Source organism: Zingiber officinale, chromosome 8B (assembly GCF_018446385.1).
Source record: "Zingiber officinale cultivar Zhangliang chromosome 8B, Zo_v1.1, whole genome shotgun sequence".
Classification (NCBI taxonomy): domain Eukaryota; kingdom Viridiplantae; phylum Streptophyta; class Magnoliopsida; order Zingiberales; family Zingiberaceae; genus Zingiber; species Zingiber officinale.
In genome coordinates, this window is record NC_056001.1 from 15038847 (window position 1) to 15052786 (window position 13940).

Consider the following 13940-nt stretch of genomic DNA (forward strand, 5'->3'; position numbering starts at 1 on the left):
AAATATACCTGTCCCGTGTTTCATTAATGGTCTCAGCCCATCATCGGTGGCCTTCGGCCGTCACCCCCAATTAACACTATAACTCTTAGGGAATGTGAACCCAAGGGAGTCGTCATCGGCACGATCAACGTCGGAATCTAATCGGATTTGAGAATATTTTTCTCTGCCATCGATCTAAGCCCCTGCTCAGATCCGGCTAGATTCCGACGCCGATAGTACTGATGGCGACCTCCTTGGGTTCACCTTCCCCAAGGGTTATAGTGTTGATCGGGGCAACGACCGAAGGCCACCGGCGATGAGCTGGGCGACGTATGGGACACGGGGAAAGATAGATTTGGGGACAGAAGATTTGCACTTTGGTGCACAGGGTCACCTACGGTGGGTCTCACTTTTTTTTTTATAATTTTTTAAAAGTAAAGGTTTGCTCATTTTAAAAAAATAAATTAAAAAGGTGAGGCCATTTTCTTTATTTTCGATCGAGTAAGATGTGAAAACAAATTATAAAAGATAATTACGTTTTTAATTTCTTATAATATTAAGAAGAAAAAATTATAGTAAATTTATTGATAATTTATATGTTCATTTTTATTTATTTGTTATTGATATCTCAAATAATTCTATAACATTCAAAATGCTAATTGATGTTTTCAATATTTTTATGAGTACTAATTTATTAATTAAAATTAATAAATTATATGTAACGTTCAATGATATATAAATATTAATATTTAATTATATGAATAAAATAAAATTAAGTAGTTTAATATATATTTTCGTCGGTTGCGCAACTTTCGAATATAATGTATAATAATTATTTTTTTATTTTTCTTAAATTTAAAATTTTAGATATGTCCCTATCCACTATTATACGAGGTTTTGTGAAAATAGGTGAATGTATAATTTTATTTTTTTATGTGAAGATAAATTTTCTTCTTCTTCGAGCTTTTTTATTTACTCATGCATGCACGCGAGCTTCACATCTCAGTTCATCACTGATTGGACCATTAGAGAGGATAACACCGATAATGTCAATCCTTAGTTGACAAACTTTGTTTTGTAGGGTACTAAAAGTGGATGTACTGATAAATTGACATCAACCACAGATCCGAGTGACTGATGAAGGGCATAATCACTAGATGTTTTTATATTTTTTTATCTATTTATATATATATTTTATCCCTGTATACATCATTGATCTAACTAACCAATAATTAAAGAGTTTACTTCACATATATGTGTAATTATTTTTCACATAAATTCAATATACATAAGGACATAATATTTTATATTTTTTTTCATATTTAACTTTGGTCAACGGCAGGTTAAGTATTATTTTTAAAATAGACAAAAGATTATTTAATATAAAATAAAAGAGGTTCAAGATATTTTTCCCTGTTTTTAGTAAATGTTAACTCTCAATCAAAAAAAATATATTTAAAAGATCTAATTATAAATTTAAAACACATTATCAATCTTTTTTAAATGGAAAAAAATATTCTAATAAAATTATTTTATATATCAATTTTATTATTATTTTTATATGGATATAAAGATTTTTTTTTTACATTAGACGTCGGTCCTGAATGGGCATTGTTATAGTGAATTAATAGAAAATATATATTGGTAATTAGTATAATTAGTGAGCGACCTATGATGAGCCATTTATTATAATTGGCACCGAATGTTCGACGATCAATTATTTTGCGCCAAAATTTATACAGTGGATTACATCTTTGGTTTTACTTCAACTCTCGTATCAACTCTCTCCTTTTCATGTAACTTATAAGGTAGTAAGGTAGTTTAAATTATCATATATAATATTAGTTATGTGATTACTAGATAATCATATAACTAAAATTATAAAAAATAAAATATAACTAAATATTATTGGGTTCAATCTAGATAATATTAAAAAAATTATTTATTTAAATTTTTTAATAAATAACCTGCTTTAATATTTAAAATATTACCCTTAATTATAAAATTAATCATATATAATAATAATAATAATAATAATATTATTATTATTATTATCTAAATTCTTTTTCTTTTTTAATGTTTTTTTTTAATTTTTCTCATTTTTCTTTATTTTTATGTGTGCGTTTTCACTTTTTTTTTTACAATTTTTTTTTATTTTTTTCGTTATTTTATTTTCTCTTTTTTTTCCCATTTTTTCATTTTTTATTTTTTTACTTTTCTTATTTTTTAATTTTTTTTAAAAACCTTTTTTTATTTTTAATGTTTTATTATTATTATTATTTTATGTTTTTTTACTTTTAAATTTTTTCCCTTTTTTAAAATTCTTTTAATTTTTTTTATGTTTTTCAAATTTTTTTTCTTTATTTTTTTTTAACATTCTTCTCTTATCCAAGGATATTTTTGGTAAAAAATTTTTATTAATCTCGAAATAAAAAAATTTAAGTTTTCTTTGAATCAATTGCATATCTCTTTTGCTGATATATCGAATATAGAATATTATTTAAAAATCATCGATTACCTAAATTAAATAATATTTTTGTTCATAACTATAAATAGTTAAAAGCCTAGAGTGTCATGCAAAACCAATAGACTTACCTTGACTTTGGATTCATCACCTAGAGAACCAAAAGTGAAGGTCTTAGACTGTAGTGAAGTCATTCATAAACACAGATGCTGCAGTTTGAAAGGGGCCGGAAACAAAGGCAATATTGTTGGTTGATTCACAGACCTGGCCAGAAAAAGCATCCTTGCAAGTTCGTTTTTCCTGCTTGCTACTGTTCGAGTTGCTTGGGATTTGCAGAAAGAACTTTATCAACTAGCGATTCTATGACTGCTGGATCTACAATCTGAAATTTCTCATAGCAAAGAAAGTTATAAATTGTGTGAAACAAATTTGTCAGACAACCAGCAAAAGTTCAATAATTGGTGTCTATAATGTTAGTTGGTATTGCTATTAGCAGATTCATATGGCAGTTTTGATATGCTGAAATTTGGCTGTGTATATTATTTTGATTCTGTTCGGAATTTGAGTTTGACGGAGGTCTGCGAAGGTGACGTCGGTGTTGATGGAAAAGACGATTTTGACACATCTTATGTATGTACCTCGGAAAAGCGAACCCCCACGTGGTACTAAAGGTCGGTAGTAATGAAATCGGTGATACTTGGGTCTTGCACACATTGAGATAAGCACATGGAGCGTTAGAGACCAGAAACCAAGTTAAAAGTCTCCGGCGCAGGTCCTCCGACGCTCAAGTCAAATTCTTTTTTCCTGAAAGAGCAGTGTACAAACGAAGGAAATAAAAAGGAACTATTGAAGATGCGTGCGAATATGCGCGTACCTGGCCAATGAAGAAGACCTCCCTTTTTATAAGACTCTACCTACCTTTTGAGCCTGATCGTTGCTAGAGAATGTCAGGTGTCAGGATATGTCGGGGAGGGAGGATGTCTGTCGGTCTCCCATTGGCCGGCAGAAGGTTCCACCTTCAGTGTGTGACAAATCACTGGAATATTCCCTTACTGATGACAGTTATTCTTTGATAGAAGGTTATGATTCCCTGACACTGTTGTCGCTTAACGTTATCCGTCCCATACAGGTTCAACTGCAGATAGCTCAGGATGACTGCTCAGATGTGCTATAAGGATTGAGCCTTGATGAAAAAGATGAGTCGTGTCGACTCGACTGAGGCTTATCGGAGACGGTGGCCAAGGATCTAGCCTTCATGATCTGGCTACTGCAGAGCCGGTCAGGAATTGTCTCATTCCAGTATTTAGACCTGGGAACTTGCCCTACTTGTAACTGATCAGGAATTATGTGACTGGTGATGCGAAGTGACCCTGATTCCTGTCTTCTCTTGGCTGTTAACTGTCACGACTTTAATTGACGGTTGACTGCCACATCTTCGTGACTATTGATTGTCACGTCCTCTTGACTATTGATTGTCACGTCCTCTTGACTATTGATTTCCTTGCTTTATCATGCTCCTCTTTTACGCACCGTATTATATTTCATTGAACTATAGAAACAATTTCTCCCTACAAGTTTATGTGGAAAAAAAATTAAGAAAAGCATTTGGAATGTTCTCTTGAAGTCTATGGCAACTATCGGTGGCATGACATCAAAAATTATTCAAATGTGTCTGTTGTCATGTGGTTAGAAGTTAATAAGAGTAACACAGACTTGCCTTACTAAAGCTAGAACCAAATGCTTTGACAAGATAAAATAGCCAATATAAGCTTTTTGATGATAGTTACAATGATCCCATATCACATAGATAGAGAAAAAAATTGGTATTTGCTTACTATGTTATTGTCAGTTGGTAGGAAATGTATAAGTTGCATGGATCTGTGGATGCTAACCACAACAATTAAGCGAAAAAAAAGACACTGATAATCCATAAAATATTAGCTCAAAGCAGGATGAAACAGTGAAAGATGACTAATAACTGATTGTTTCCCTGAAAGACTTGATAACATATTGTGTCATGGTAACAAGAAGTTGGGTGTCAAGTTGTTAGTATTAGTCCTAGTATTACTTATAAGATGATTGTAAAGAGCTCTTTTTGTATCATATTTTATTATTAATACAGATAAAGTTGGTTATAGTTACTTCAATTCAGTGTCAAATAATGTCTTAGAGTCAGAGGTTCTAATCTACAACATACACTACAAAAATGTCTGTGTTTAACGACGGAAGTACCGATGGAATCTCAACTCCGTCGGCGTATACCGACTGAATATACTTCTGTCGATAAATCCCGATGGGATTCAAGTCAGTCGGTAAGTACCGACGGAATAGTAATTCCGTCGGTACTTACAGACGGAATGACTAATTCCGTCGGTAAGTACCAATGAAATTACTATTCCGTCGGGAAATACCGTGACTTACCGTTAGGTTTTCTGTTTATTTCGGACGGAATTCTTATTCCGTCGGTAAATAGGCACAGCTAACGGGTGCGGGCGTAAAAATTACCGACGGAATGATATTCAGTCGGTAATTAACGAGTTTAGGGTTTTATAATTCCGACGGAACTACAATTCCGTCGAGAATTACCGATGGATATATCTTTCCGTCGGTGTCTTTCCGTCCATACCCGTTCTCTTTTACATTCGCTAAATCTTACCCGATAACTTGCCGAAATCACCGACGGAATTAGCAATTCCGTCGATAATCACGGACGGAATTAGGGTTCTGTCGGTAATTATCGACGGAACCCTAATTCGAATGACCCTTTCCTCTTCGCGCGACCTTTCTTTCCTCCGATTTTCCAGCGGCGGCGATTTTCCGGCGGCTCTCTCCAGTGATTTCGGCGCCCTCTCCTCCCGTTCACCCCGTTCTGGTGATCTCTCAGGTATGCTCTTGCTCTTCTCCTCTCTCATTTTTGTTTTCACATGGCCGGCAGCCGCGCCCTGCTCGCGGATCGCTGCCGGCGGCCTGCTCGCGGTCGGCAGGGTGCTCGCGGGCAGCAGCCTGCTCGCAATTTTAGCTGTGCTTTGCTACTGTTCGTAGCTGAGCACAATCAAAACCCTAGAAAATTTAAGTGTCGTGACATATTTTGATCCATTTCGCTATTGTACTTGCATAAAATGTAGTGGCCAACAGGTGTTTGATCGATGCTTCTCATATATGTATGATTATTTCATTTGATGATGCTATAAGGAACAACATGTTTATAATAGTTTCATTTATTTGCTCTAGTGTAGAGGTGATTTTCGGTAATATGATATGATGATCGTGAGATGAAATTGTGCACATAATTCTTTATTTAAACTTATTTCAAGTGATACAACAAGTTTAATAATGTTTCAATTTATATTCTCTTTAGGTTATAACAATGTATATGAACAAAGCTTGGATGTACAATCGATTAGACAATGGTTTTATCATAGATGATTTTATTGCTGAAGTTGAACAGTTTGTGATTTTTGCTAAAAGTCATCAAGAATGTATGAATGGTTCTGAGTTACGGTGTCCGTGCAATCATAAAAAATGTCAAAATAGAGCATTTCGTGATGAGGATACTGTAAAAATGTACATATGTAGAAATGGATTTGTGCCAAATTACTACAATTAGTATTGTCACGGAGAGCCTTATTTATATGAACCAATTGGGTCATCTGGTGGTTCGTATTCTGGGACTACTGTTACAGCTCCTGAAGCATCAAATAATATTGATATTTCAATGCAATCAATGGTTCAAGATGCGATGAATGCAGTTGATTATTCGAATATAGATGAAATATCAACCCTTGAATATCAGCAACTATATGAAATGTTAAAGGCTAGTGAAAGAGAAGTGTGGGAAGGCATTCCTTCTGGTCATTCACAACTATCAGCTGCAGCAATGTTATTGAATATGAAAGCAGAACATCATTTCTCAGAAAGATGTTACGATGACATTTGTCAATTGATGTCAGAGTTGCTCCCTACTGATAACATAATGACTGATAGCTTCTATGAAACAAAGAAATTGATCAGAGGTTTAGGTTTGCCTATAGAGAAGATTGATTGTTGTATAAACAACTGCATGATATTTTGGAATGAAGACAGTGATTTGAATGAATGTAAAATCTGTACTCACCCTCGTTTTAAGCATCGTAATTGCATACCAGGGAAGAAGAGGAAAAATATTGCTTGGAAAGTGATGTATTATTTTCCGTTAACTGCTAGACTTCAACGCTTGTATGCATCTGCAGCTACAGCTAACCACATGTTGTGACATCATGAGCATGAGCATAAGCACGAAGGAGGTATAATGTGTCATCCTTGTGATTCTTCTGAATGGAAACATCTTGATACTGTGTTTCCCTCCTTTGCAATGGAACCACGAAATGTGAGATTGGGACTTTCTGCAGATGGATTTCAACCATTTGGTTAGTCGGGACAACAATATTCATCTTGGCCAATTATATTAACACCGTACAATTTACCACCATGGATGTGCATGAAAGATGAATTTATGTTCCTTACCGTGCTTATTCCTGATCCAACCAATCCAAAAGATAAAATAGATGTTTTCTTGCAACCTCTAATTGCCGAGCTTAATGAATTATGGAATGTAGGGTCGGTTACTTATGATATTGTAAGTAAAACTATTTTACATTGCATGCGGCCTTATTATGGACGATCAGTGATTTTCCAGCATACTCAATGTTGTCGGGATGAAGCACGACTGGTAAATTAGCATGCCCACATTGCATGACAGAGTCCGATGCATTTTCATTGTCTTGCAGTGGAAAGGTATCTTGGTTTGATAATCATCGTAAATTTCTACCACTGGATCATCCTTTTAGGCGAAATAAGAAAAATTTTCTAAAGAATGTTGTAGTCAGAAAACATCCCCCAGCAGTCCATGCTTCAGGTGAAGAAATCATTGAACAAATAGATAGTTATGGATTCCTCCCAGTATCTCAGTCTAATTCTGATGAGATAAATAATTATTTGGTGAGGATGTGCAAGTGTGGTTGGAAGAAAAGGAGCATATTCTGGCAGTTGCCTTATTGGAAGTATCTGTTGGAGCAATCTAGTGACCCTAGGTTTTGATGTTTGGGCAAAGGTTTAAGTTAGGTTTATTGTTGTATTTGATATGCATTGTGAGTGTGCAGGATACAGGTACAACAAGGAAGTCCAAGTGTGATCTTGGCAAAGGAGGAAAGTCCAAGGATGAGTCTTGGCGGTGTAAGTCCAAGCATGTAGTCTTGGCAACGTAAGTCCAAGTGTAACTTGGCAATGGATGAAGTCCCGGAGGCACGACCTCTTGGCAAAGGAAGACCCGACAACAATGACAAGGCCGATGGAAGCTCCAGAAGGCAAGACGTGAAGGATGGGGAGGCATCCGAGGGACGCAAGGCTGATGGAGGAGGCTAGAAGGCTAGGTCTAGGTTGGTCGGGCAGGGACGAGTGCTGAGAGATTGTACTCGGAGTAAAATACAAGAATTAGGGTTTACTGTAGCAGTACTGTAGCAGTACTGTAGCAGTCGACTGGTGCAGTCGACTGGGGCAGTCGACTGGCAGCGAACAGAATGTGTGAAATCGAGCCGTTGGGGTGTAACGGTCGAATTTCCACAGAGGGCAGTCGACTGCATGTTTTAGCAGTCGACTGGTAGGCGAGGTTTTCAACCCGCGGGCTATAAAACCAAAGCTTGGGAGCTTGGTTTGAGTTGACGAAATTAGACTTGGTTAAGGTCTAATTAGTAGTCTACAAGTGCTCAAGAGTTTTCCTTGTGTCCAAGAGGTCTTGGTGAGTTTGTGGTGAGGTTTCTCCACCCACAAGGAGTTTGAGCTAGCCGGAGGTCTTCCGGGGAGTAATCCACCGACGGATTGAGGGATCGTCCACCTTACGGACACGCCGTGGAGTAGGAGCAAGTTATCTCCGAACCACGTAAACGCCTTGTGTTAGGGTTTGTGTTTGGTTTGTTGTCTTCTTCCTTCTTGTTTTAGGTTAACTTTCGTATTTGTTAGTTTGTTTTTGTATTCCGCTGTGCACTAACATTATAAGAAGTAAGGTTTTGGGTGAGACGCTATTCACCCCCCCCTCTAGCGGACGTCAAGGTCCCAACAATTGGTATCAGAGCGAGGTCGCTCTTCTACGGACTAACCGCCAAGAGAGCAAGAAGCTAGAGGAAGAAGAAGATGGAGTCCGAAGGACCGCTCGGATGGGATATCCGAATTCCACCTCCGTACGACAAAGAAGACTTCAATTATTGGAGGAAGCGGTTGGAGACATGGTTCCAAATGGATTGGAACCAATGGGTTGTCTTGAGTGACCCATTTGAAGCTCCTACGGACAAGAAGGGTAAACGCCTCCGACCTCGGCATTGGACCGAAGAGCAACGAGAGCAATCGGAGGCAGACAAGGAGGTAACGAGAATTTTAAATAATTTACTACCTTCTAATATTTTGTTGAGTGTAGGTGAAACCACAAATGCAAGTGATCTTTGGAAAAAGATCATTGCCTATCATGAAGACCCTATAAAAATCCAAGAAGTGGAAGAGCCCAAGGAAAATGGCTCATTGGTCCAAGAAGAGAAGGACCAATCCGATGTTGACAAGAGATCAACATTCGAGGAGGAAAAGGAAGAGGAGGAAGAGAAAGAGAAGGAAGAGGTGGAAGAGGAGAGATCTTCCACATCCTCAAGAGATGAAGAAGTGGAAGAGTCCACATCTTCAAGTGAAGAGGAAGAAGAGAAATCCGAGGAAGAGGAGATCTTGGAAGCTCAACCCTCTACTTCAACTACCAAGAAGAGCACAAAGGACCACATCAAATGTTTTGAGTGTGGTAAGATGGGGCACTACAAGAGTAGGTGTCCTTCGCTCAAGAAGGTAAACCCTAAACTCACTAAAGTTAATTTAGAAACTAATGTGAGTTGTAGGAAGAAGAAGAAGGAGAAGAAGCACATTAGGTGCTTTACATGTGGTGAGTGGGGTCACTACCACACAAAGTGCCCAAGGAGAGGAGAGCTCAAGAAATTGGCGCACTTGAAGAAGTGGGAGAAGAAGGGAGCTTCCAAGGTAAAAACCAAGGTATCATTTAATGAATCCATTCCGTTGACATATGATAAAAAGCATGCTAGAAATAACTCTTATCATCTTAATGCTATTTATCATGAGAATAGGAGGCATGATAACCTTAAGGATAAATATATTCCTCCTTATGCTAGATTTACCACACCTAAGGTTAGGAAGGTAAATAACAACTTAGGCAATAACACCAAGGATTTTAGATATATGCCTAAAAATAGAAATGTTCAAGGATTCAATGAAAAACCAAAATCTAGAGATTTATGGGGTGAAAATCAAGTCTTGAGGACAAGACTTGATAATTTAGAAAGGACCTTAACAAGAATGGAAAATATTCTTAGGGGTCAAAATGAGCATAACCTAAGAAAAGCTAGACAAGAGCCATCCAATGGCTATAGAGGTTTGGGATACAAACCTAAAGTCAAGAAGGATGTGACTTCCTTTCATAGGGTTCCATATAGTTATGGGACCAACCCTAGGTTTAGAGGTCAAGTTAAAGATACTAGGGAAGGAATCCCTAAGAGTATTTTTGGCAAGACCAATGTGACTAAGGCTCCAAAAAGGCCTAATAAAGTCACAAATAAGGTTACAAAGGGAGTTAACTCTAGAAGTGACCTAGTGGAAGTGACCAAGGCTTCTAAGAAGCCAAGAAAGGTCGTTAGGAAGGTATCTAGGGAAGTCATCCCTAGTGAGTACCTAGAGCATCCAAGGAGCACCAATAGGTATTGGGTTCCTAGGAACATATTCTCTACACCCTAGATGGGTTTAGAGAGTGTCAACTCCAATTGGAAAGGTAGTTAACCCAACCTTGGGAAAGTTGACACTTGAGAGCATTTTCAAAGTGATTGTTAACCTTTGAAAATGAAAAGGATGATAAGTGTTACTCTTTGAAAGAGTAAAATGTGTCAAAATTTGAGGAGTTAAATCTAATTTAAATTGGCACACTAGAGAGAAGCAAAAGTGATGCCAAATTTAGAATTCGACATTTTCTTATGGAATTAAGGGAAATGTAAACCTTAATCCAAATTGTCACTCTTGGAAAAGAGTAACATGTGGCAAATCTTAAGGAATTATGTTTGAATTAAATTGGCGCAATGTGGAAAAACATAAGAAATATCAAATTGGGATTTTGGTATCTTCTTAGAGTAATTAAAGAAAAATCTAGGTCATAATGTAAGATGTTCACTCTTTGGAAGAGTGAAATGTGTCAAACCTTGAGGTTTTGAACTTAATTTAAATTGACACATTTAGAAAAGGATAAGAAATGCCAAGTTGGGGTTTTGATATTTTCTTAAAAGGTAAAAGGCAAATCTAAGTTTTAATTTGATTTCATTTACTCTTGGAAAGAGTAAAATGTACCATACTTTGAGAAATTTGTTTAAGTTAAAATGGCACAACTTTAGAAAGGAAAAAATAAATGTCAAAATTGGGTTTTGGCATTTTCATGGAAAATCATGGGCAATTTAGGGTTAAATTTTGAGTTAGCTAGGGTTAAGAATACTTAGATAGGTAATCTAGGTAAATTTTATTTATGCTAACTTGCCATGTTTTGTTTGCCTATCATATGTCATGACATCATATTTATATTTAGCATTCATATTTTATTATGAAAATACAAAATACCATGTCATGTCATACATACATCATGTAGCTATAGCTTGCTTTTCATTTTGAAAATTGCTTATTTTGATGTATGCCATGTAACATCATGCATTACTTTAATTCCCTTGTTATTTAAGGACAAATGGCATCTATTATAAATGGTAAATATCCCAACAAGAGGGATTATATCAAGTGGCATCCTAGATGGATGATCATAATTTTTACAATGCCTAGATAGAGATGCATGATCCCTTAGTTTAGGGCAAGACCAAATATACATCTCACAAAGAACTATAAGGTGACTTGTATGTGTTTTAATACACGTTAGATACAAGTGAGATGTTAAGATGGTGAACTAAACTCAAGATGTTGATCTAGTGCATCTTGTTGAGTTTTAGGTTCATCAAAACACATAGTTATGTGTCTTCCAATCATTGGGAAAGCTAATGTACAAGTCATGTGCATTGAGCCCAAAGAACGTGGTTGGATATTGGTTTTAAAAATGATTTCAAAATACTTTTGAAAAACCTTGGTGAAGACTATCTTTTGATAGTAATCATCATTGGAAAGTTAGACACAAACTAGGAGAAAACATTGAAATTTTCAAGAGTTTTTAAATTTGTGTCAATCTTTGAAAATAGGAAGTATTTTCATAGAAAATTATTTTTCCTTGATAAAGTATACCCTAAATAATGTCTACATGAGTTTTCATGATGAAAACAAGTATGGTTTGGTTAAGAAAAACCAAAGTGAAGTTTCGGTTGAGATTTAATTTCATTATTAAACTTTGAACCTCAAAACTTCAAGTTTTGGTTTTCCTAATTATTTAGGAACCCCAAGTCATTGTTGGTGCAATGATAGGAGTTTGACCATGTTTTTAGGGGGAGTTACTCTTTGAAAACATAAAAATTTTTTCAAAGACCAAAAGGAGGTCAAATGTTTAGGTAGCACATGACATTGGTATGGGAGGTGTTACCAAGGACAAGGGAGAGTCATCCAAGGCCAATAAGAAGGAATATGCTAGGGTAGCATATTATTATAGCAAGGATGAGGTGTCCAAGATTAAGGACAAGAAGAAATTAACCAAGGACAAGGTGTCCAAGGTTAAGAAGGTGAGTTTTGTAGGTCAAGTATCACCCGAGGTGCACCGAAGTGGCTTAGCCATAGTGGATGAGTCACCAAGGGAGGTGACTAAGGTTAAGATTCCTAAGGTTAGGAAGAGCCTTTGGGACCCATGGTAGATGGGTTATCAAATGTGCCAAATGGTTAGGAGACGAACTTAAGTCTCTAACATAGTGGGTTGGCACAATTGAGTTGAGTTTCATGCATAGAAATATGAATTGGGTTCATATTGCATGAAAATTAGTTTTTTTATGTATAGATGCCATATAAACTAATGCTAGTGATGCATTATGGTTTAGTATGGGCAGATACATCAAGAGGAAGCCAAAACTAGGACTTTAGGTCAAGGTTCAATTGAACCATTTAGCTAGTTTTGAATTTTGTGTCAATCTTGGGATCTGTGATAGATATATTTTTATATATATTTTTCCCAAGTAGATATTGATATAATAGACCTCTCCACAAAATTTGGGGATTTTTGGAGGTCTGTGGAATTTCTGGCGCATTTCTGAAGTTGGCCAGAAAAGGTTGATTTTTTCATGAATAGTGTACCAGTCGACTGGTACAGTTACCAGTCGACTGGTAACACTGTTCACGAGCACAGAATGTCTCTGTAAGCTCGTTTTCATGGGGGCAGTCGACTGGTACTTCTTGCAGTCAACTGATACGGTCTAAAATTGTTTTTCAGCACTAGAAAATGACTAAAAGAGAGGTGAACATGTATGTAATCTTATGGGAAATTAATACATGATGTCTATGGTCATTAGAGGTCAAAGAGTCCGATAATTGGGATATTGTTGGAGCTCTTTTTGATGTATGGCAAAGGGGGAGAAGTTTAGGTTTAAGTGGGAACTTACATACCTTTGCAAGAAATCCTAGCTCAAGGGGGAGCTTAGGTGAAGGGGGAGCGATTGCTCATTTATTAGCAAAAGGGGAGAAGTTTACCTTTGCAAGAAATCCTAACTCAAGGGGGAGCTTAGGTGAAGGGGGAGCCTAGGATTAGGTTCCATGATTTATGCATGTGTAGATTGCATGTTTATTTGCATTATTATTGATATATTGTTTCCCTAACTTAAACGGTTTGCCAAACATCAAAAAGGGGGAGATTGTTGGAGCAATCTAGTGACCCTAGGTTTTGATGTTTGGGCAAAGGTTTAAGTTAGGTTTATTGTTGTATTTGATATGCATTGTGAGTGTGCAGGATACAGGTACAACAAGGAAGTCCAAGTGTGATCTTGGCAAAGGAGGAAAGTCCAAGGATGAGTCTTGGCGGTGTAAGTCCAAGCATGTAGTCTTGGCAACGTAAGTCCAAGTGTAACTTGGCAATGGATGAAGTCCCGGAGGCGCGACCTCTTGGCAAAGGAAGACCCGACAACAATGACAAGGCCGATGGAAGCTCCAGAAGGCAAGACGTGAAGGATGGGGAGGCATCCGAGGGACGCAAGGCTGATGGAGGAGGCTAGAAGGCTAGGTCTAGGTTGGTCGGGCAGGGACGAGTGCTGAGAGATTGTACTCGGAGTAAAATACAAGAATTAGGGTTTACTGTAGCGTTACTGTAGCGTTACTGTAGCAGTACTGTAGCAGTCCAGAATGTCTCCGATCGCTCGGTTAGTGTGAAATCGAGCCGTTGGGGTGTAACGGTCGAATTTCCACAGAGGGCAGTCGACTGCATGTTTTAGCAGTCGACTGGTAGGCGAGGTTTTCAACCCGCGGGCTATAA